Here is a 25,266-nt window from a genome sequence, read left to right on the forward strand (position 1 = left end):
CCTTATGGGGCCTGTAGCTGAGTGGATTGTAGTTTTAAAAATGTTGCCTGCCACAGGTAATATATATTAACTTTGGGATTGGCCTAAGGTAATTAACAGGGAAGGGGGAGGGGGAGAACAAGGGTGTGAGCAGGCAGTTCTTTTGTACTGCTGCTAATGAGCCAAAACAAAAACAAGTTTGTGTTTAAGAAACAATCAGAATTGACCTAGGACTGCTCTGAAACTGCAAGTCATTTCTTAACCATTTCTCAGGTGTAAAAACAGGATAACCTTGTATCAGTAGGCTACTGTGGTCTCATTTTAAATTAACAAACACAATTAATCGAACCCTGTACTTTACGTACAATAAACAAGATCTGAATTCCCTACCCATACCACCACTTGTGATTCAAGGAGCGCATGGAAGATATATTATGGGGACAAGTGTTACTGTGTATTTCCTGAAAGATAGGAAGACTGAAACTTAAAGAACAATAATTATTTAGTGAATTCACTTCTCACTGATTTGCCAGAAAACCATAAATTTTAAGAGGAACAGATCAAAAATATGAGGCAAATATTCTGTGAAAATCTGGACAGTTGATAGCTAAGGACTCAACTCCTTGAATCACAAGCGTTGGTATGGGGAGATAATTCAGTTTCTTGTTTCTTGTACATAAAGTACAGGGTTTGAGCCAGAGTAACACTAACCACCAGGTATACCTAAATGGGGCATAAACACACACACACACACACACACACACACACACACACACACACACACACACACACACACACACACGCACACACTTTTAAAATTGCGCAGGTGGCAGGAATGCATGCATAGATGTATGGGACCATAGAAGATGCTGCCACCATGGTCTTGCAGCTGTAAAAGTAGGGGGACACTCCTTCCCCCATGGTTCCAGCACCCTTGTGGTTACAAGCATGAGATTCCATTCCTCTACAGTGTAACTTTAATAGGAAGTAGAGAAAGCAGTGGAGATCTTGGTTTCACAGCAGAGATGTGCTACATCATATTCTGTACTTCTTCACAGTCATCTCAGAGACATGGACAAGTAGCTTAAACCACAACTATTGCTTGGGTTTATATTCTTCTGCAGTCACCTAGCACATCCCTTCCTGGAAGTTTCTCCTTAAAAATGTTTAGGCAAGAAAATCAGTTCTTAGAATCAAACATAGGAGCCTTCTGTAAGGTTGTTCCAGACCAGTAGAAGCTCTTTTTTTTATTCCATATTCTGTTTGATTCCTGAAAAATTCAGGAACCGGAGGCTAGGCTCAGAACCAAGCAACCTCCGCCTTTTCATTAGGAAGGTTTCTTCTGAATATTTACCCTTCAGTCACTCTTCTCTTACATAGCAAGAGGAATTTGAATGTGCTTTTTGGTTCTTTAGTACCTTTACATGCACATTAAGATAGGCAAGTAGTTCACTTGGATCCTGCTGTTTTGGACAGGGGTTAGTCACTGCCTTTTCTGAAATGCTTGTTATCAGGTTGACCATAATTTAAATAGCTGTTTACCAGTACATGCAGATTATACTTTCATATCTGGAGATTTGCCAAATGTGTATTCTGTTGATGTATCAATTTTTTATTGATAATGAAGGACTTGAGGAGTTAGGCTGTAGACTGCATTTAAGGGTTGACCTTTTTTAAACTTCTCAGAATGGTAAGTTTATCCTGAAAAAGATTGAATTATAGTAATCAGATGTCTGTGGTCCCCTCTGTTAGGATTGGGTGCCATCACAATCATCCTTTTTGGCATAATTTTTCAGTATGAGATGATAAAGAATTTGAGAAAGTAACTATCTGCACATCTTCTTAAGCTCCCCTATCTATATAAAATATTTTAAGGAGTACATTAAGGTGTGTAAACACCTACAACCAGAGTCTAATTGTCCAGCACATAGTAGTTCTGTTTACATATGTTCGATAATTTAAAGCTTAGCTCAGATTTTATTGTTATTTCACAAAGCACTTTTCACAGAAAGTGTATTGAAAGAATCACCTTTTCAAAAGATGATCAGATAAGTGGCAACACATATCTAAGTAGCAAAAAAAAATGATTTGGACTGCTTTCATATTTAGGGTAAAAAATCAGACCTCTGAGTATATACTCAAAGAGATTGTGTCAACCTACCACTGGATCTGTATTCAAGTAGACTAAATCCTCACCACTGCCACCAGGGGGGATGTACACAGGGAGGAAAATGGGTACACATACAGTATTTCCAGATGCAGCTCTCTACATCAATTGCATTTTCTCTTAAGAGCACACAGAGACCACAGTCAATCCGGGGCTAGTTTCTCCCTCTTTCTCCAGATCTCCAGTAAGACTCTCCCCACTGGCAGAGCAGTAGAGTTGAGATCTCAGAGGAGTAGTCAAGCTAAGACCTCCAGCACCCTCTGTCCAACCAGTGCTTTGTGTCCCTCCCCAAGTAGCTGATACACACACACTCTCTGAGGTTTCATTTACATACACACACCTAGGAAAGGCTGGCACAGGTTTACTATCTATGCCCCCTTTTGCCCAGATTGTAAGGTAGCCATCACTGCCACCAGCCATCTCTTTGTCAGCTACTTTAAGGCCCTTAAGAAAGGGTGTCCAGTCTTACTGTGTAATATTAATATTAATGCAAATAGCAGTTTGACCAAGAGGAAGGCTGTTAGGAGTGGCCCAAACAGTGTCACCAAATAAATATGCAAGTACTCTCAAAACTTAAATATATCTACACATATCAGCCACAATGAAAGGTTTAAATATGTTTAATAGTAAATAATAAAACATATTATTATAACAGATAGGTAACATAGGAATATGTTAATAGTGTGTTTTTGTACTGCATAAGGACATTTTTTAAAAGTGCTTAGCTAACTATTCTAATTCAGTATTTTGTTGACGATTGAATAACTTCTTGTTCTCCCATCTACATCTCTCTCTCCCATCCAGAAAACTTTCCCTCTTTTATCGGGACCAACCTAAATCTACTATAGGACTCCTGGCCCTACTGGCAGAGTCGAACTGTGTCCAGAACTGTGTTCTCTATCTACATCCAGACATTAAGATTGTCTATCGTCCTATACCTAAAGGAAAGACTGCCTAAGTATGTAAAGCCTAGATATTTCCCCATACTCTGTAACTGCGTGCCCAGCCTACCAACCCGCCCAGGACTACCAGCAGCCAGCACCAGTCCCCATTATCTTCCAAACTAGTCCCTCTTACCTACGTTGCCATTGTACCCTTATTTCTTTCACTATCTCTCCTCCCTTAATTACAGCTCTGCTCTCCTTACTTCCATTCCTGCTCTACTCCCATTACCTCCCTCCTCAAACCTGCTTCTAACTTTTGCCTACAACATAGCTCCCTTGTTATTATACTTCCTCTCTCTCTCTCTACCTCTGATAAGCTCACTGGTTTTCCTGCCTTCTACTTCGAGCTTTACACCATTTCACACATTTTCCTTCCCTTGGCCTATCTACTTCCCTTTGTGATCTATCTACAGTACATCTGCTTTTAACACACTCAATTTCTTCTTACTAGTCACACTATCACTGTCTCACGTACCTGCTTCTTCTACCTGGCTGATTGTTTTCTCTCAGCACTTTTCCACTCCTTTGGCTCTTCCCGCTCTGTTCGCCCTGCAGGCTCACTCCGCTCCCCTCCCTGCCCCCAAATCCCACCCGCCCCTGCAACCTCTACATTTATCCCCACATAACCAAACCCTACATATTCTTCACCAATCTCAGCCTCTTCCTGTCTCCACCCACTCATCAACAATCTCCACCCTCACCCACACACAACCTCTCTGACTACATACCTTCAAATAATACAATCTCTTACTCAACTCAAAATGTCCCACACACACCTCCCACTCCTTCTACTAACTGTATTAACTTCTCTCTCCACTACCTACATCATATCCTACTATGAGCTACCTCTAAGCTCCACTGTTAGCATCCCAAATAAACACACCCTAACTACCCCCCCCCAACTATACTCACTACCTATCTCTGTCCCATATACAACAACTCATATCTTGAACCAAAATACCATCATCTCTCACATATTAAATACCTTATTCTCACACTCTCAAAACACATCTACTACTATAAGCCCTCACTCAAACAAAGTTTGTCAGTACAAGATGGGGACATACACCCTAATCCAGGCCCTGAAACCTTTGTACTTCCCCTTAATTCCCAAAATATGAAATCTAAGTCTACACGACACACCCCATCTCCCAAATCTCTCTCTATAGCTCATCTTAATATCCGAAGCATTTGCAACAAAGTCCCAGCTCTTCATGCCCTACTAGAAGTCCAACAGTTTGACATTCTCTGCCTTACTGAAACCTGGCTTAAACCCACTATAAAAGACAATGAAATTATCCCCCCCGGCTATAACATCCTAAGACAAGACCGTTCAAAACAAAAAGGGGGCGGAGTAGCCATACTCTACAAAACTGGACTAGAAGTATGTAAAACTATTTATACCCCTCCAAATGACACTAATAGTGAAATTATTACAGCCAAACTCTCCCTCAATCCACACAAAACTATAAATATTATTTGTGCTTATCTTCCCCCAGGTAACAATCCTCCTTTATTAGAAGGCCTACTTAACTGGGTCGCAAACACTCTCCCTCAAGAAACCATATTATTAGGCGACTTCAACATTGATTGGAACATATGCAAACAAATGAATCCATCTACCCATATTAACCTCCATGGATTCCATCAAACCATTAATTCAACAACTAGAACAAATAAAACCAATAACAAAGAAACCATACTAGACTGGATCCTAACAAATACCCCCCAACAAAAATACACTACAGGAACCCTCCCAGATGACCTTAGTGACCACTCACTAACATACATTATCAGGCACAAAACACATCTAGTGAAACCACCCCTTATCTGATTATCTCGCAGCAAAAAACACTTTGACCCCCATCAGTTTCAACATGAACTTAGCCTAGTCAACTGGTCACCTCTACAAACCTTGCCATTAGACGATGCAGTTAACCACTTCAACAATACCTTCCTTACCATTCTTGATCATCATGCCCCCATACGCTCTATACGCATGAAATTCAGGACAGCACAATGGCTTACAAATAACACTAAACAACTTATAATAAGTAGGAACAAAGCCTGGACTAAATGGCGAACGACTAAAGACTCACTTGACCACCTAAATTACAAACAAAAAAGAAACTTGACTAAAATAGCTATCATACAAGATAAAAAAACTTTTATACCCAATTACAGAGTTCCTCCCAACAACAACCACAAAAATTCTGGAATTCTATTAACAAACTACTTTCCCCCGGGAAAGTGGAAACTCCCAGCCCACTAGGCTCCCACCCTGACTCTCCCTTGCATACTGCAAATGCTTTCAATAACTTCTTTACTTCTACAATACTTAATCTAGCCAACCAACAAAGCCCTGCCCCTGCTCTACTAGGTAACCAGAACTGCACCCCGCCACCATTTCATCTTAAACCCATACCCACCTCCTATATTCTTAACCTACTTCAAAAACTTAAACCTTCTACACCCTCAGCCGACAAAATCCCAGCAGAATATCTCCAGCTAGGAGCTAAAGCTATTGCCTACCCAATCTCTATACTAATTAACAGAACCATAAAAGAAAGTACTATACCTTCACTCTGGAAAATCTCCCACATCATCCCACTCTTTAAAGGGGGTGATTCTTTTGAATACTCTAACTACCGCCCTATTGCGCTGCTATATCCTATAGCAAAAATAATGGAGAAATGCATCCACAAACAGCTACTTAATCACCTCCTATACAATAATCTCCTAGCAAACTGCCAACATGGATTTCGTCCCTACCATAGCACCACCACAGCCTTACTAACCTTTATTGACTCCATTAATAATAACCGAAACAACAATCTTCTTTCATCAGCCTTCTTTGTAGATCTGTCAAAAGCTTTTGACATGGTGAATCACCAACTACTCCTTCATCGCTTAAAATCTCTTTCTTTTGATAGCACTGCTCTAAACTGGTTTACTTCTTATCTTCAAAATAGGAAACAAGCAGTGCTATGGAACAACAATCTCTCAGAGCTTCTTCCTACCTCTCTAGGTGTCCCTCAGGGCTCCATCCTAGGTCCTCTTTTATTTTCCACCTTTATTAATGACCTACACCTTGCCACATCTCTAACTACTTGTATTCAATACGCTGATGATACCACCATCATTTGTTCTGCCTCCAACCAAAATGACTTAAACAACCTCACCCAAAAAACTTTTACTACCATAGAACAATGGTTCTCTAATCACTGTCTTCTTCTAAACCCTAAGAAAACTAAACTTCTCCTCTTCTTACCTACACACCAATCCCCCTCTATTAACTTCTCTCTTACTTCAAACAATGGCACCCTTATCTCCCCTGACCAAACAACCAAACTCTTAGACATAACTATTGACAACCAACTTAAATTTGACTTTCATATTAACTCAAGCATAAAAGCAACTAATAGAAAATTAGGTTCTCTTTACAGAATCAAATCATTCTTAACTCCAGAAGCTAGAACTACCATAGCCAGAACACATCTTATCTCTACACTACTATATGCTTCCGCTATATATACCAACCTTTCCAAATATAACATCAATAAGCTTACATCAACCTACAATAACATTGCCAGATTTGCCACTGCCTCCCCATATAAAACACATCACTGCAGAAATCTCCACCTCCTAGGATGGCTAGAGCTACCCCACCTGATTCAATACTATCAACTCTCTATAGCCCATAAAGCCCTTCACCACCCTGATTATACACCTATGCTCTCCACCCTTATTAAGCCTTACAACAACCTAAAAAACCTTTGCTCGTCTAGTAAAATACTGATTCAAACCTCTCTATCTAAGAACACTGCAGGTAACTCTATATTTTCCAACTCAGTTGGTAAAATATGGAATCAACTTCCTCCTGACCTGACAACCCAAACCTCCATCTCACTGTTTAAAACTAAACTAAAACACTACCTTTCCAACCACTGGCTATGCTCATGCAACTACCCAAGCTGATCTTTCTGCTCCTCACTACTCTTGCATACATCTTTCTTTCTCCCAGCACTAAGCTATCCTACTAAGAAATGCTCTCTCTAATCTTGTAACTATACCCTCCTCCATATTCTGCTGCTTACTTTTAAACATCCTAGTGTATCCTGTCTTATTCTACCCTTTCCAATACTCAAGTAAAAGCTTTACCTCCTATTATCTTTATGTACTTTCCTCATATTGTCATTAAAATGCCCAAAGTATTTTCTGTGCTTGAAAATTTTTTACTGTGTACATATTTTTCATGCTTTAATTTTTGAATTGTGTATTTACTTTTCTTCTCATGCATGTAATACCTTATGTATTTTGTAAAGACTGTTTGATTATCATGCTGTTAGATAGCAGAGCTTTTCTCCTCGGGCCTCCACTGAAAATGGACATGTATCCAGTTGGACTAGTATACATTCACAGTGACATCAGAGTTCAAGATCACAGGAAATATTTAAGAGGATACTGAAGGACAGTCTCAAATAAGTAAAGCAAAATATCTAAACTAAGCTTCACGATATTCCTGACTGTATCTAAGAGAGTTACTATACCCTAGAAACTTACTTAGAGAGCAAGGCAGATGTGAATGGTTCTTGTCAGGTCCAATATAGAGTACAAAATGCACTGTCTCTCTAAGAGAGTTCTCAAATTAATATCTCAAATATTACTGCTGGGATAGCTGGCAGAATGACATCATTTCTTGTCATCTGACTTTATCCCATGTGAAACCCGCACTGATGGAAGCTAGGAGTATTTAGCATTAACCTGTGAATATACATATACCTCAGATCTTTGGCAGATGCTAGAAGTCATAAAACAATTGCATTCCTTCATACTTTCAGAGGTAGTAGTTAGTTAACTCCGAAGACAATACAGAAAGATTCTCAGTACAGACATTATGTCTCCGACCTAGCGTATAAAGTAATTTAATTTTGGCTATTTTTCTGAAGTTAACCTCCTGTATTCCGCTGTTCAAATATATACATTTAAACAGTTACAGTAGTGCATGTACATTTCTGTTCTATTCCAGTAGGGCACACTGTGGTTATATTTTAAGCACAAGCACTTTATAAAATACCACTGTCTGTACAGACCACTTTGATATATACATGATGTACAGTTCTAATACCTTTGTAACACAAGCATCTTGTATAGATCATGTTGATATTCACAAAATGACGTATACTATTTACAAAATTCTAAAGAGCTGTGCTGGCATTATCTCCCTTTGTCACCGAGATAAATATGTTTGCCTTTTTCTGAACTCTACTTAGGGACATTGGAACACTACTATGCAAGGGATAATGAGAACCTTAAGATGCCTAACTATATAAGCTTTAAGTAGAAAAAATGTATTCTTGCTCCTTAGTACATAGTAGTGCTCACCTCCTGCATTGTTCAGGGCTGTGCTTGATGACCATGGTGTATTTTTTTTGTCTACCCATCCAGATCTCAAGACTAGTACTAGAGGCAGACAAAGCGGTACTTTATCCATCTACTTCTGTTTACTGTCAGAAGGGAGCCTATGACATTTTTGGCCTTCCTGGTTCTCTCAGTATTTGCAATGTATACCAGAAAAGCCTTGCCAGACCATGTCATAGCAATGCAGGTAAAGTAGATTTGCTGACTGGCATCTTGTATATCCATGGAAATTGTCGTTGTAACCTAGACACTTTTATGAAGTTTTAAGTACCATTAATTCCCTTGCTTAATTATTATGTTAAGACTTTACATAAAGAGCCTTGGGCTACTTGTTTTCTGGTCTTATTACTGGGCTTCCAAAGCCAGGCATGTTGTGTCAGTTCATGTATTATCAGGCACTAGCTGTGACTAGTGCTGACAGTATGAAATTAGATTTGTCATAGACAACAGAATTGACACACTCAATTAAGACCTGGTTTCAGTAGACCTGCTAAGCCACTTTAGATGCTTATAGGACACAAATGCTACTAGAAGAATATCCCTTCTTTTGGTAGTGTCATGGATGTCATATTGTGCTGTTATTAAATCTGGGTGCAGGATGTATTTGACTTTCTAGTCATCAATATATTTCAGATAACATGAACATAAAATGACTCTTCAACATAAAATGACTCTTCAACCAGTCATCAATCAACATTTGAAGGGGATTGTGGGCTTACTGCTGCCTGATGAGAAATATTTTTTCAAGCCTTATTCTATAGTAGCACTAAACTAGAATGCCTTTGTCCATGTTCATCTTAATTCATGTACTTAAGACTGCATCATGTGAAATTACTGTGTCTCTTAAATATGCTTTCATTCATGGAACTTATAAATTAGAACTGTATAGATGACTCCGTGCTTTCCCTGAGCAACCCAGAAACCTTTGTATTTGAGATCTAGAAAATCTTCAGAGTTTAGGAATTGTTTTGCTTACCCTCTTCGCTGATTTTGAAGATCCTGGATCACTGACAGTGTGGATCACTGACAGTGTGATAACTGTTGCATAGTGTCTGGACATTCACAATATCTTGAGGTCCATTTGTCAATATAATACTTTAATCTAGAATGTATGGTTTAAAATCATGTTCTAGGACAGGATATGCTTTTTAAACAACATATTCTGTCTCCCCTTTTCCTTATTCCATTCAAGCTTCAGCCTTATTATTAGGAACTGTCAAACTTCCTAGTTGCTGGATGTCACTATTTTAGTACACTGTGGTTGCATTATGCTCACCCCTTGTTTCTTCTCTACAAGCCCCTAAAGCATGTCTCCTTTTTTGAACTATTGAAGGGAATGTGAACTATGAATTCTGGTATTTATATGAAACTCCTGCAGGTATAGACATAGTTTCACTAGAAAGGCCTGGATGTGGTAGTTTGTGATGAGGCTTGCATGATTTGTTAAGTTGTAATGTACAGTGGACCTAAGATGGTACCATAAGCACATGTAGGTTACAACTTTATGTCTAGATTTCTGTTAGATGTGCTGAAAAGACTGGATGTTGCATTTAGTGAATTATATTCCTTATTTGGCCATTATGGATCTGGGTACTTGTTGACGTTTTAAGGACTATATTTTGTGATGCTTGAAGTAGTGCTACTAAAACAGAGAAATGGGAAGAATATAAAATCTCTGATTTGCAGTTCCTTGGAATTATTCCCTTTCTTCTGTGGCATTTCAATCTCAGAGTTAAGTAACAGGGCAGAGGATGGAAAGGCAACTGCAGAAAGTGTTATAAAGGTGTAATAATAACTTTCAGAATTGACTGTGTTTTGTTTGACTTTCGGTTTATATTTTGAAATATCAGGAGGTGTAAGATCATATGCTGTACTTCAGATTGGGAGCCCTTTTGTTTACTTTTGATGTAGTCTAATGAGATAGGTAATTATAGAAATGACGTACCTTAATTATTCCACTATGCCATCTTTTGTTGATTATGAAATGGAAAGACAGTATTGGGAAAGTGGATGTAGATTAGTATTCCTGAACTTCTGGTTTTACCACAGATTCAGATGTTCAGATTCTCCAAAAAAGTATTGCAGTTGAAGATGCATTAGTTTTGTTTACATATAATAACTAGAGAAGTGTAGATGACTTTAAAGTAAAGTAAAAATCTGATCTAGGTTTAGACATTCGTCATGAGTAGATGGTCCACTAGGCTTGTTTCCTATAATGTCGTATAGGGCCCTTTAGTGATAGTAATTGCAGAGTGTCATGCTTGTCTGTCCCTAATTTCTGAGTAAATGTAAGTAGTATGACCCTTTGAGACCTTTTGCATTGACAATTCTCACTCCCAACAGCACATACAAACAATGGTCTATAAGAAGGGGAATAGAGCACTTTTTTAATTGTTTTACTAAAGTTTGAGATTTCAGTTACGCTAATGCTTTATTTTAAACACTTTTGTCCTTCTGTATTGAAAATCTTAATCTATGCAGCTGTCTAAAAGCACAACATGTCTGGGTATGTACAATATGAATGCAAAAAAATCTGTTTGAGCGCGCTCTGTATGTTTGACTTCATTTTAACTCTCAAACTCTACAGATCAACTGACTTCAAGGTTACAGACTGTGTTAACAAATAGAGTTGGTAGCTGAGAGAATGAGTGAGTTAAAATAGGTTGACATGATGTGTTTGGATGAGACTGCGGTGGTGGTGCTGCGGTAGCTTTGTCGCCTCACAGTAAGATGCTGTTCGGTTCGATTCTCAGCTAGAGTGTCTTCTGTGTGGAGACATGCGTGAATGGGCATTCCTTCGTTGAAGGTTGTGCATCAGAGCTGGCAACTCGGTACGTAAAAATCTTCTGCCAATTATTAACAGACAGGAGTTCCACTGTGGCAACCCCTAACCGGGAAAAAGTCGAAAGACACAAACAAATGATGTGTTTGGATGGATGGGGTAAGGAAGTGTATTCTGTAGGCTGTTGTCTTAGTGAGAGTATTTTCTGCTGGAAACATGAGTCAGATTTATCATACTCTCATCAGACAGCATAGGACCTTTGTCCAGGAGGATGTCTGCTGCAGCAGATATGAGACAGTTACTTTACAGTTGGCCATATACTGTATGAATTTCCAAGCTTACTGGCAAAGTGTCAAAGTACTGAGTGATGTCTGGGCATACATAAGCTATAAATATGAAGAGTATTGTGTATAAGTTCTAATATTCTTATCACAGCCTTTCCCCTTCAAATGAGGGTCTTCTGATAATTACGGAATATATCAAAAGCAACCAACTGGTGTGTAATTGCCACGGAATCACCAGTGAGTATACGACCACCTCTGAGTTCATAAAAAATGTTTATTCCACAATGGTAAAAAAAACCCAACCTATATACACATTAAAAAGTTAAGCGCTTTCACCCACAGCACATTGGGCTTCATCAGAACATAATAATTACTTTGAATACACCTTTTATTTGAGAATTGGCACCAAATTACAGCTGATGTTAAGCTTTTAGGCTTTTAAACTTTTAAAGTGATACCTATAAAAATATTGGTACCAGTTGTCTGGCTCAATCTGCCATATCTGAAAAAATGCAGCTCACGAACCCTAACAAAAGCATATCGATAAATTCCTCCAAACATATGGTGTATAAAATCAAAAACAAAATCAAAAACATTAAATGTTCCAAGACACTAAATAGTGTGCATACGAATGCAAATACAATAAAACATCCTTTCCGTAATGCTTTGAACGCATGTACTGATTAATATATGTACTAAACCATTGTGTAACTTCTTAATAAAATGTATGGGTATGTATTGTGCGCAGATATAATATATATCTGAAATATTATGTGCACAATCCCAAAAGATATACAACTAAAAATATACAACTAAAATATACAACTAAAAATATGACATTATGTTGGATCCACTTCCTATAATCTAATGTACTGTAATATAGTAGTTTGATTGGATATTGTGTAATGTTCATATATAAAATATAATGTATGCACTTGTATAAACATAATATCTGTCAACATCTTTATATGACCAAATATTCAATGAAAATATGCAATATGAAATATGAAATGTAAATTATAATATATGAAGTATAAGAAATTTTAAATAATGTATAAATTGTACCAAAGATATACCTAAGATATTAATTCATCTCCAGAATGGGCTTGCATGAGATGTGATCATTGAGCCCAGGTGGGGTTGCTGCATCCAAATACAACTGCCACCAAACTTCCTTGAAACTTAATACTGTTTTATGGTCACCCCCTCTAGGATCCATTTTGATTGTATCTAGAATAGCAAATTTGAATTCATGTGTGTCGCCCATCTTCTCAACATGTCTGAATAAGGCATTTGTAGGGTCCTTCCTCCTTATATTATACATATGGTCGTATATGCATTTTCTGAAACACCTCTAAGTCTTACCTATATAATAACTTGCACATTTGCTGCACTTAGCCAGATAAACGACCATTTTTGTATTACAGTTTCCTTGTATAAATTTTACAATTGGCCTAAATCCATTGTTAATAATCAATTGTTCTTTTTCTAGTATGTACCTGTATTGATTACATGTACCACATTTTGTAGTATGTGTTCTTGTTACTTTCACTGTACCCTTCACTCCTACAGGATGTTGTTCCAAATAACTTTAGATATTCTGTCCCATTTTGTAAACAATTCCTGGCTTTGTACCCATAATGTCTATCAAATTGGAATCTCCAGACATCAAATACCAATATTTACATAATATATTGATCACATTACCTACTATTGTATTGTACTGTAATATAAAGGATCTCTGGTGTTGGACTGTCTCACTGTCATTGTTGTTCCTGGCCCTTATAACATTATGTGCCTGTTTGTTCACAACACCAGATCCTAATAGCGGTTTAAATTTATTTCCCCATTCTTGTGTAATGTATTGTCTTATATTTTGCATCATTTTCAGTGGATATCCTGTCTCTTGAAATAAGCTGGTTATGAATTTAATTTCTTCCAACATTTTGTTATAATCAGAAGTCATACGTGCAGCTCGTATGCATTGCCCCTTAAATATGTTATATTTGAGCTTCTCTGGATGACAACTGCCTTATTCCAAGTAGTTGTTGGAAAAAAGTACTTTTCTGATGTATTCTAGATTTGAATCCACCTTCCTGATTGTATATATAAGTGTCAAGATATGCTATTCCATCATAACTATGGGAATATGTGAATTTGAGAAAATCACTACTATTATCCAAAAATTGTATGAAGGCATCAAATTTGTCCATACTATCATCCCATAATATGATGTATATATCATCCAAGAATCTTGAATAGCGCTTGATGCTCTTGTAATATGCACTGGAGAACAATGTGGTGTCCTCCCAATCTAGCATGACCAGGTTGGCAAATATAGGGGCACAGGTTGCCCCCATAGCTACCCCCCTGGTCTGCCTGAAATGTTCACCCTCAAAATAAAATTGTTGTCAAGCACTATGAACATACATTCTAAAACTAGACATACTTCATCCCAACTTAAATTAGTATATTTGGTGATGCTATTACAAAAAGCTTCTAACCCTGCTTGTTTGGGGATGCATGAAAAGAGGTCGATGACATCTGTGGTAACAAACCTCAATCCCTCTTTCCAAGTGTCTGCAGGGTACATGCTTAAGAACTCCCATGAGTCTTTCACCATGTGAGGTATCTTATAATAAATGTGTTTTAACCACATGTCTGTGTGTTTACCCATGGGAAATGTTTTTGATTTGCTACCGGAGACAATAGGTCAAAATGGGGGATCTTGTGTGTCCTTGTGCACTTTTGGTATGCCAACTAAGGCAGCTAATCCGGGATATTTCACTCTCAAATAATTGTAGATTTCACTGGTTATTCTACCATCAATGTGTTATGGTTTGTGAGCTGCCTTTTTTCAGATATGGCAGATTGAGCCAGACAGCTGGCACTAATATTTTTGTAGGTATCGCTTTAAAAGTTTAAAAGCCTAAAAGCTTAACATCAGCTGTAATTTGGCGCCATTTCTCAAATATAAGGTGTATTCAAAGTAATTATTATGTTCTGATGAAGCCCACTGTGCTGTGTGTGAAAGTGCTTAAGTTTTTAATGTGTATAGAGGTCGGGGTTTTTTTACCATTGTGGAATCAACATTTTTTTACGAACACAGAGGTGGTCGTACACTCTTCTGATAATTACAAAGACAAGTCCTCAGGTTAGCCCCTATTATATTAGAGCATTTAAACTGGACATGGATTTAGAAAAAAAAGTATAGAATTTGATATAGGACTCTAATTTATATCCCATTTCTTCAGTTGATCCTAATATGTTATGTACATTCATGCTAATTATATTCTTATCCATAATTTTAAAATGGTTGTGTTTTTTTCTTTTCTCAACATTCAATGTATTGTGTTGCTTTCTCATGGTATATGCTTCTATTCAACATTCCGAAAGCCCTGTCTCACTGTAAAGGCAATTACACCTGAACAAATACTTCCTTGTTTCCCCATGCTGTTCCCCTTTCATAAATTATATTACTTCTTCCAAAGTCCCTACCTCATCTTCCTTCTAAGCTTGCACAACCTATTTCTGGCTCTAATTGCTGCACGTCACTTTCATCAAGGTAACAGAAAGTGCAACACTGGTGTGCTACAACCATTGCATGCATTATTTTATTCTCACATCATGACACTAAATTCTGGTTGCCAGGCCACCATATCACTGCTATCATCAAACACTTTAAAGTATATCCAATAGAAAAAAAAGAATACCGTTTTTATAGTTTTCTTTTATTGTATGCATTTTAAATACCAGTAGCATCAAAGCAAATTGCATTTTTTTGTTTTTCCTTTTTGATCTTGATAGTTAAAGCAAATTTAGCACAACTGACATCTGCTTCTGAATTCACCTATTCAGTCATGCAGGATTCTTCTAGCATCTTCATGTAAGTCAGTAGACTGTGTTCCCCTACCAAGGCCACCTATATATCTTGGTTACTTTTGTGGATTTCTTATGCACAGTGGATTACCTCAAAACTTCCTCCTTTTTATAATATTTGTTCAATAATATGAATCCATTTCTGTGGTACTGGCATCCTGTATGATATTAATTAATATCAGATTGGTGATTTCAAGTTTTATTTTCATCTTCACAGACTCTTAACTTGTCATTTAACACTTGGACCACAAGTTATTACTTTGTTCAAGTAATAATTATCAAATATCCACTTGTAACTGCACTAACTGAGGTGACTTGGATAGTCTCTTATTAGAGGGTTTAATGTTTCCAGTGTATATACTGTGATCACATAATATGTTGCATGTCATGCTGATGTTCTGTGACAAAGTAACCATTTCACGCATAGATGGTCATGGATTAATATGCAAATATCACTGATTTGTACTACCACACACTTAAAATAACTATGCAGCTAAAATTATGAATCATTTTGCTTATTAAGTGATCACTCAGAAGATGTGGATCAAATGGGAAGCACTTCTCAACATACAATATTACAACTGAACACTCTGTTACAAACACTCCCATTAAAGTGGTTTAGATAACTGTTGAAAATGAAAGCTTTTGGTATTCAAACCTACTAATTACAAAATACCATTTGATGTCTTGTCAGATTACTGTAAAAGATCATATATTTTGGAGCATGCATTAACTCTTAAACAAAAAAGTAAAATGTAAGATCTATAGCAGTATGTTCCAACAGTATAATCTTTGTTTTTTCATAGTCCCATATTAAGACAAAATGAAAAGATCCATATCTGCTGCCACTTTTTATTGAGTGTCACCTGAGCTGTTTATTTATGCCAAATATACTTTCCTGATCTAGTTTAATCTGTGGGCTATCACGGCAATTGTTGGCTGTCCAAAGATGGATCACTTGATGATTAACATATGAAATAAAGACAATGAATGGGGGGGGGGGTCACTTACAGTAATTCTACTAGATAACCAATTTTCTTTACTTTCAAAATGCAGTCTCTAGGTCACATGTTACCATAAAGTGAAATTTATCTTAACTGTGACAGTTCTTCTGGAACATGCTTTAAGTAATATGTATTTCTGTAGATAATAGTTACTAGACAGATTGAGATATGAAACCCCGTTATACCATCTTACTTCCCCAGCTTTACTCAAAGACAGTCTGCTTTTTTGTTTGACTTTCTCTTTTGCCTCATTTCTCCCTCTTAATTCCACTTTACTTGCAGAGTTAACTGGATTTGCAGTCCTGATGTACTCATTCTTCATTTACTGCTCAACCACCACACTTCAACATCAGTACTTCTTCCATTGAAAATACCTTCAACACCTCTGGAGCTTAGTCCTCTCCCAAATCCATATATGTTACACCACAGTATCTATGAATTACAGTCTCTGCTGAAGCTGCATCTGAACAACTAAAGTCCATCTACACTAATTTTTCCCTCCTGGCTGCTATAAATGCCATAACATTTGCTGTTTGGTGCTGTCAATGTAACTCTTCATTATTGTTTCACAGCTGAAACGTTATAGTATGACTTGAACACTCTGATGTCAAGATACTCTTTTAGTTCTTAATGATGATTTCATAAATCCTATTCATTGCACCATTGTGGTTTTGACAGAGTCAACAGGTCCAGCTCCAGTCAGTCTTAGATTCTTTCTGCAAGCTGTATCCTCCAGTCCAACCAATATTTTAAATCATTTTTTTTTTGCTTGACTACTTATTTCTGCCAATTTTCTTCACCTACCAGTTGCTTAACCAGCATCATGGTAACTTGCTCATTGTTATCAATTCCAAATCCTTATCCTGTTATACATGCTTCCAACAGTTCATACTACAGCTCTAATTTCCCTTCTTTCAAATTTCTCATTATTTCTTTAACATCCAGCTTGATCAGTTTTTCCATCATACACAACGTATAACTGCAGTTACACTACTCCGTTGTCATCACTGAACAATGATCATGTTTTTACCTAAGGCTTCCATTTTTGTGCCATGTTTAAATGCCAGGATCTACCCACTCAAGAATTTTACTTTGAATAACATTATTTAATTGTTTAATTGAATAATAATAATATATGACACGAACAAGGGAGATAAATAACCTCTTTAAGTGCCATGAGACTTCCCAGTGTTCCTTTTTATTCTCTCGTAGAGTTTAATATTATCTTTCTACCAAGGCTTCCTCTTTATTTATTTAACATTTGTTAACTGGGGAAGTCAGACTTGGAACAAAGCCAATTTTCAATGGAGGCTTGGGAAGAAATGCTCCAGACACAGGTCTTTGTAACATATGAGGAAACCGGAGCACTCAGAGGAAACCCACACAAATGCAGGGAGGACATGCAGACTCCACACAGAAGGAACCCCAGCCGAGAATCAAACCGGAGAACCTCTTGCTGTGAAGCGACAATGCTACCGCAGCACCACTGCGCCGTCTTGTTGATTTTACCCTTGTATGTATATATTCAGTTGTAGCATCCAGAGCAGATTTATATGCATCACTGTGGCCAGCATTGCAATCCGTTTTCATAAGGATGTCATTTATTGCAGCTAAGTTTCCATTGTTAAAGTCAATGAAGAATGATTTCTTTGACGGAGTCAAATTTTTCTCTTAGATGAAAGTTGATGATGTCATGAACTATGTTGCTTGATTACAGAAACTAAACCCATGAGTGGGAGAACAGAAAGATCTCTTATTTAGTTAGTACACTATCCCATATAATTCCATCTCTAGCTGGATTTCATACTATTTTCCCAGGTTGTCTTAATTAACAAAGCTGATTTATATATATATATATATATATATATATATATATATATATATATATATATATATATATATACAGTAATGAGTAGTTTATCCAGTAAATGTCTTGATTAACTCCTCAATAAGGAGTTTATTTTCATTGATTTTTACAGTCAGGTATTTAGTCAAGAAGCTGCCTTACTTTTATGATGTATAGGTGATGTATGACATGTTGCTTATTATAAAGTATTTCAATATTTATTCCTGGCCATTTTCCAGTCTTGGGTTGTTTTACTGCCATCTTACTTTTAGATGCTCAAGACACTGTCCCTTATCCCAACACCTCTGCTGAAATGAAAGAAGTTATACTCTGGAATCTGTGGTATACAGTTTGGAGCTTTGGTTTTTGTAGTATTACAGATAACATCCACTAAAGAGGGGGGCATTTCTAATTGACTATTTTTATAAGGCTTCTGACATGTAGCAAAGCTATTTTTACTTTCATTGTTTTATCTTTTTTTATTTTTTCATTTTTTTTAATATGAAATGTTTACAAAAGGTTACTTTGAAATGTGTAAAAAAGTTAATTTGGGGCAGAAGAATGCCTCTCAAGGAATCAGTCCGATACAAAACTCTCTGGCTGTACATTGCATTTTCCCACTTCAAAATGCAATGCAGTGAGGTCCTTCTCTGTGGTGCCATTGTATTAGCAGTGGGGTTGCAGTATTCCCTTCGCCTAAAATATGTATACTACCATACATCTACTGTGGATTACTAGTTGCCTACCTTGGCTTAATGAAGTTTATTGTGTCACACATGAGCAACCATAGGTGATTTGGTAAACTGTTGCAGTCCAGAAACTGACTGCAGTCTTGATGTAATTTTTGTTTTTTAGCAGGGTGGCTGTACTGCCTGCATACCTTGATAATATCTTAATATATTAGCTCCAAAGCTGCATCAGCTCAGAAAAATGGAAGTATGTTTTGGAGGTGGCATATTTTATGACCGTGGTTGCAGGGCCAGAATCATCACATCTTTAGAGGGGAGGGCAGGGGGCTTAGGGCTCCCTTGCAAAAGTACTTTGCTTACTGTCTCCTTTTATTCACTGGGATAGCTAAATAAAACTGTGAGACACTGTGGTCTGTAAGACAGGTGTTGACTATTTTATCCATAATGTCATGTTAAACACAAAGTATTAAGTTATCCATCAGTGCAGTCTAATGGCCCCCCTTAGCTGATTACTGAGTAGTACAATACTAGTATCTATAAGTAGTTACCATCATATAACTGAGTGATGTAATAATATCTGTAGGTAGTTCTCACTATATAACTGAGTGGTGTAATAATACTTGGGAGGTAGTTCTCACCATATAACTGACTGGTGTAAAAATAAGTATAATTATTTCTCACCATATTAACTGATTGGTGTAATAATAATACCTATAAGTAGTTCCCACCATATAACTGAGTGGTGTAATAATACCATTTAAGTAGTTCCTACCATATATCTGAGTGGTATAAAAAACAATAAGTATAATTAGTTCCCACTGTGATTTCCCCATTTTGGGCCAGTAATCAAGGAGCCTGAATCCTCACCACTGACACTGGAGAGGGAAGTTCACTTGGAATACAAATGGATACACTCAGTATTTCTAGGTGCAGACCTGTCTGCATCAAGCACAATTTCCCTTAAGAGCACCCAGGAAACACGCTCAGTCTGGGGGCTAGTTCCTCTCTCTATCTGTCCAGTCCTCTAATAAGACTCCCTAGTGGTGCAGCTTACAGCCAAGTCCTTAGCTGGGGTTCCAAGACAAGTCCTCCCACACCCTGTCTATGAAGCCAGTGCTTTGTGTCCCTGCTCCAAGCAGCTGACACACACACATGCACAGACACACACACACACACACACACACACACACACACACACACACACACACACACACACACACACACCTGGGAAAGGCTGGCACAGATTCACCTGTTGTGCCCCCTTCTGCCCAGATTATAAGGTGGTTACCACTGGCACCAGAACCCCTGCCAGTTTCTGTAAGGCTCTTAAAAGGGTACCCAATTATACTGAGTGAAAATAGTATTAATACAAATGGTAATGTTGACCAAACAGCAAGGCTTTCAGGAGTGGCCAGAGTTATCACCAAATATGTGCAAGTACTCTCAAAGCTTAAATATTTTTCTAAAAGGACCAGCCATAATGGGAAGTTTAAATATATTTAATAATAAATAGTAAAAGAATGTAAAAATACTAAATATCTAATTACAGTAAACACCAGAGTTTTATCAAAGGGAATATTAAAAATAATGCCGATGGAAAGCTTCACACTGTTCTAGAAAAACAGTATTTAGCTAGTCTCACTATCTATTCCTGATTGACTAAAAAAAATGACTGTTCCTGCTTAACTGAATAGAGCAAGCCAAGATGGGTGAGTGGTCCTTATTGTTAGATCCAAGACAGAATACAGAATGCTGCAGAGACTTCAGTCTCCTCTAATATTAAAACATTATGTCTGTACAGAATGACATCACATACATCTGGTCATCTCACTCCGTTTCCCACCCTGTCAGGGTTTAGCACCTATGTGCTACAGTACACACAGACAGTGCTTTGCTCAGATGTGGTGCAGCTGCTGGAAGTCATAAAACCATTTCACTTTTCCTACAATAGCTGCAACCTGTTCTCTAGCACAGACGTTGCATCTTCAGCTCCCTTCAAAACTGTGTGATAACATCTTTATGGCTTAACCCATAAAGTAATTTAATTTCAAGAATATTTTGCAAAGTCAGGTGGATTAAGATTACTCTCTTCACTTCTAATATATGCTGTCACAATATATACATTTAAACAGTTACAGTAATGCATGCACATTTCTTTTCCTTGCAGAGGAGGCACACTGTTGATACATTTTAACACAAGCAAACCTCACAAGTACATTTTCAGCATAAGCATCTGTACAAATCAGTTTGATATACAAATAACATATAATTATTTACAAAATTCCAGCTAGCTGTGTTGACATATGTTACAAATCCATGCCCGCATTTCTCCTGGCATAGCTGGTGATAGTCGCTCTTCTTATGTTCATTTGGAAGACATTGAGGCGTGGGTGTTTGCCTAAGTAGTTTATTGTATGCAGATACATCAGGATGAATGGCAGGAACATTAAACTTGAACTGTTTAACTCACTGACTACAAACTTGCATGCTCTCACTCTGGCTGCCCACTCCAAATGGCACTCTTGCTTGCATGTGCTGACTCACTGGAAGGCTTCTTAAATCACACACACTGATCTACATACTCCCTCTTTACTGAGCTGTCTCTTATAAACAATCACATTTTAATAGGCATGCAGTTATACAGACACTAATAAAGAAAAACAGTCCCGTCCAGGTTGCTCTGTATCTGGATATAAGTTTCGAGATACTGACCCGATCTTGTGACATAATAGTTAGGACTGGGTTTAGCAAGCAACAGAGACAGTCACTGGGGAATGTTCTTCTTGTAGACTATCAGAGATTTTCCCAGGAATGGGGATTGCTGATGGAATGTTCTCTGGAACAGGAACATTTGACAAGTCACTCTGAGAACTACAGTCTTTGTCACAGGCAAGATGCTGTAACATTCGTTCAGACACTGGTAATAAATGCTTCCGATTTTGTCTGAATTCCATTCCTTGTGATCCCACAATATATGCTCTCTGCTCTTGACACAAACTTTTCACAAATCTGATGGGATCAAAACCTTTTGATGTCTGCATCCTCACTGTCTCCCCTTTTCGTAAAGAACAGAGCGGTTTGCTGGTTTTATCATAGTAAGACTTCTGGGACAAAAGCTTTTTCAACAGTTGGACTTTCACTGCTTTGTTGTTGTTGTTAGCATTTGGAGCCAATAAATTACTGCTGATTGGTAATGTGGTCCTGGTTTGTCTCGTAGCAAGTCTCAGGGCAGGGTGAACCAAGATGTTTATCATGAGGGATGTTTCTGAGATTTAACAAGTTGAGAAAAACATTGGTATTGTCACTTTTGGATTTGCACTTTGCACTTCAGGACTACTCATAATATGTCCCATGTTTCTGCAAATCTCTTGAACTGCTGACTTGTAAACTGTGCAATATTATCAGAAATAACTCTGTGTGGACTACCATGGACAGAAAAATGTTGCTTCATCTTAGTAATGACAGTATTGGAAATTAGGCTGGGAAGTAGGTCAATCTCCAACCAATTTGAATAAGAGTCTGCTAACACCAAGTAATGTTGACCATTCCACTCAAAGATATCTGTGGCTACTGTCGACCAATGTAGTTCAAGAATCTATTTTAACTTAAGTGGTACTTTTTGCTGCTGCGGCTTTGTACTATAACATGCTGAACAAGATGAAAGTACTTTCTCAATATCTCTTGACATAGAAGGCCAAAATACTGGACCTCTTGCCAATATTTTGGCAGAATCAATTCCTGGGTGGCCACTGTACAAGATCTTAATATACTCTTGTTGCAAGGACTTAGACAATGGTATCATCATGAAAGGTCCTAAAGCGATTGTTTCAAACAGAATCTTATCTCTGTATGGAAAATATTGTTGCACTTCTACTGGTAAACAAGATTGCTTGGAAGGCCATCCTCAACTGATAAGGAGGTTTAGCCTGTGGAGAATTAGATCTGAAGCGGTGTGAGTTCTGAGCTCAACAAGATGTGTGGAAGAAAAAATTCTCATTTCCATGACCTCAAAATCAAGTTGCTCATTGTTATGCTGTTCTGAGTTTTTTCTGGGCGATCTGGGTAAAGTATCAGTAAGATAAAGAAGTTTGCCTTTTGTGTAAACAAGACTGAAGTTGTACTTTTGCAACTTGAGCATCATATGTTGCAGTCTAGCTGGGACTGTGTGCATAGGCTTTCTCAAAGTAGTAACTAAAGTTTGGTGATCAGTTTCAATCTGGCTAGGTCGACTGTAAATATGATCATGGAACTTCAAACATGCAAACACAATTGCGAAAAGCTCTTTCTCAATCTGGGCATATACTGCATCTCATTCTGGGTAAGAGTTCTCGATGCATAGCCTACTGGTGTACCCTCTTGAAGAATGACTGCACCTAGACCAAACTTAGAAGCATCACAGGAAAGAGTAAATGGTTTGTGAACATCGTAGTAGCTGAGAGTTGGTGGGTTGGCCATTTTCTGTTTCAGGACATCAAATACTGTTTGGTGCTCTTCTGACTATGACCAAATTACATCTTTGTGTGTCAGTTCAACTAAGAGAGCTGAAAAGTGGCTTAAATCCGGAATGAACATGCCTAGATAGTTGACCATGCCAAGAAAGTGTTGTAGGGCTTGAACATTGTCTGGAGCTGGCATCTTGAATATTGCTGTTTGCTTGGAAGGATCTGGTTATAAGCCTGAAGTGGTAAATAAGTGAACAACATAAGTAACTTCTTGTAGCCTGAATTTGCACTTGAGGATTCAGCTTAAGATTTAGTTCACGTGCTCTGTCCAGAACTTTCTTGAGGTTTCTGTCATGTTCAGCTTCACCATTGCCTCCTACTAGAATATCATGTACTGTAATAGCATACAGATAGCCAGAAAAAATTTGCTCCATTTGCTTCACTGGCAGAATTTATCCCAAATGGCATTCTCAGACATCTGTATCTTCCAAATGGTGTACCAGATGTGGTGAACAATGAAGATTTTCAGTGAAGCAAAGTTTGTCAAAAGGAACGCTTTGCATCTAAGACAGAAAAAACAGTGGCATTTGGCATGAGGGTAGCAACCTCTTTGACTGTGCACATTGGATGATGAGACCTTTTTAATGTTTTGTTCAGATCTCTTGGATCAATATATATTCTGATATCATCTGAGCTTTTCTTATGAGCTACCACCATGGAGGATACCCATTCAGTAGGTTCTTCTGCTGGACAAATTACTCCTAGCTGCACCATTCTGTCCAGCTCGGCTTTCACTCCTCTTTGCATAGCTACTGGAACTTTCTGTGCTGGCCTGAAAACTGGGCCGATCTCTGGGTCTAACTTCATAGAGTATATAACTGGTAGTTTGCCTAGTTTTTCTGTAAAAATATCAGCATACTCAGAAAAAAAATAGTTTGGGTGAAATTTGAGCGGTTGTCATTCAGGCTTACTTGGTGAACTTCTTTATTAAGTGAAAGTAGCCCAAGTTTCAAACTGTCTAGGCCTAATAAAGACTACACATGTCTCTTGACTATAAAAAATTGCAAGTCATAGCTGTTCCCAGCACAGTTACATCTCTTCACCACCATAAGCAGCAAGCTTCACACATTTTGTCAAATAAGATGTTCTGTAGCTTTTACTCTAGCAAATATTTCTACTGACAACATTGCACTTTGAGCCAGTATTTACTTTGAGCTCTACAGGACTTCCATTAATCAAACAGTGCAAAAGATAGCATTCTTTGCCCACAAATCTACTGCATTGACTGTTTCACCAAGCACAGACACACCGTCAATGTTAAAAGTAGGGTAGCAGCTTTCTAATTGATCAACTTGACTCTTAGAATGCCCACTCTTAATAAAAGAATGTACCTTATTTGATTTACAAAACGTGTTAAATTAATTCCACTTATGACAAGAATGACACTGCTGACCAAAACTAAGCACTTTTCTCTTCCACCACAATTATGACAGTTGCCTATGAAGCTGGGTGGGGGCACATGTTTTCACTCACCCTTATTCTTCACTGAGCATGTTGTGGAATTTGCCGGAAAGACGTGGGGTTACCCAGGGACTGTTACAGGACCTGCAGTAGCTGCCATGTGTTTGGGCCTGTTTCTTTTAACTACGTGCTGCATACTACCAACAGGAGCTTTGTCACTGTGCCTTCCGCAGCTATTCTCATTTGTAAGCATACTTGTGTGCTTTTCTGTAAACTCGTATAGCTGACAAATCTCAATGGCATTATTTAAATTGAAATCACTGTCTTGAAGCAAAATCTTTCTCACTGTGTCATTAATACCACACACA

The sequence above is a fragment of the Protopterus annectens genome, chromosome 9.part0 (assembly GCF_019279795.1).
Source record: "Protopterus annectens isolate FY-2018-M chromosome 9.part0, PAN1.0, whole genome shotgun sequence".
Classification (NCBI taxonomy): Eukaryota; Metazoa; Chordata; order Ceratodontiformes; family Protopteridae; genus Protopterus; species Protopterus annectens.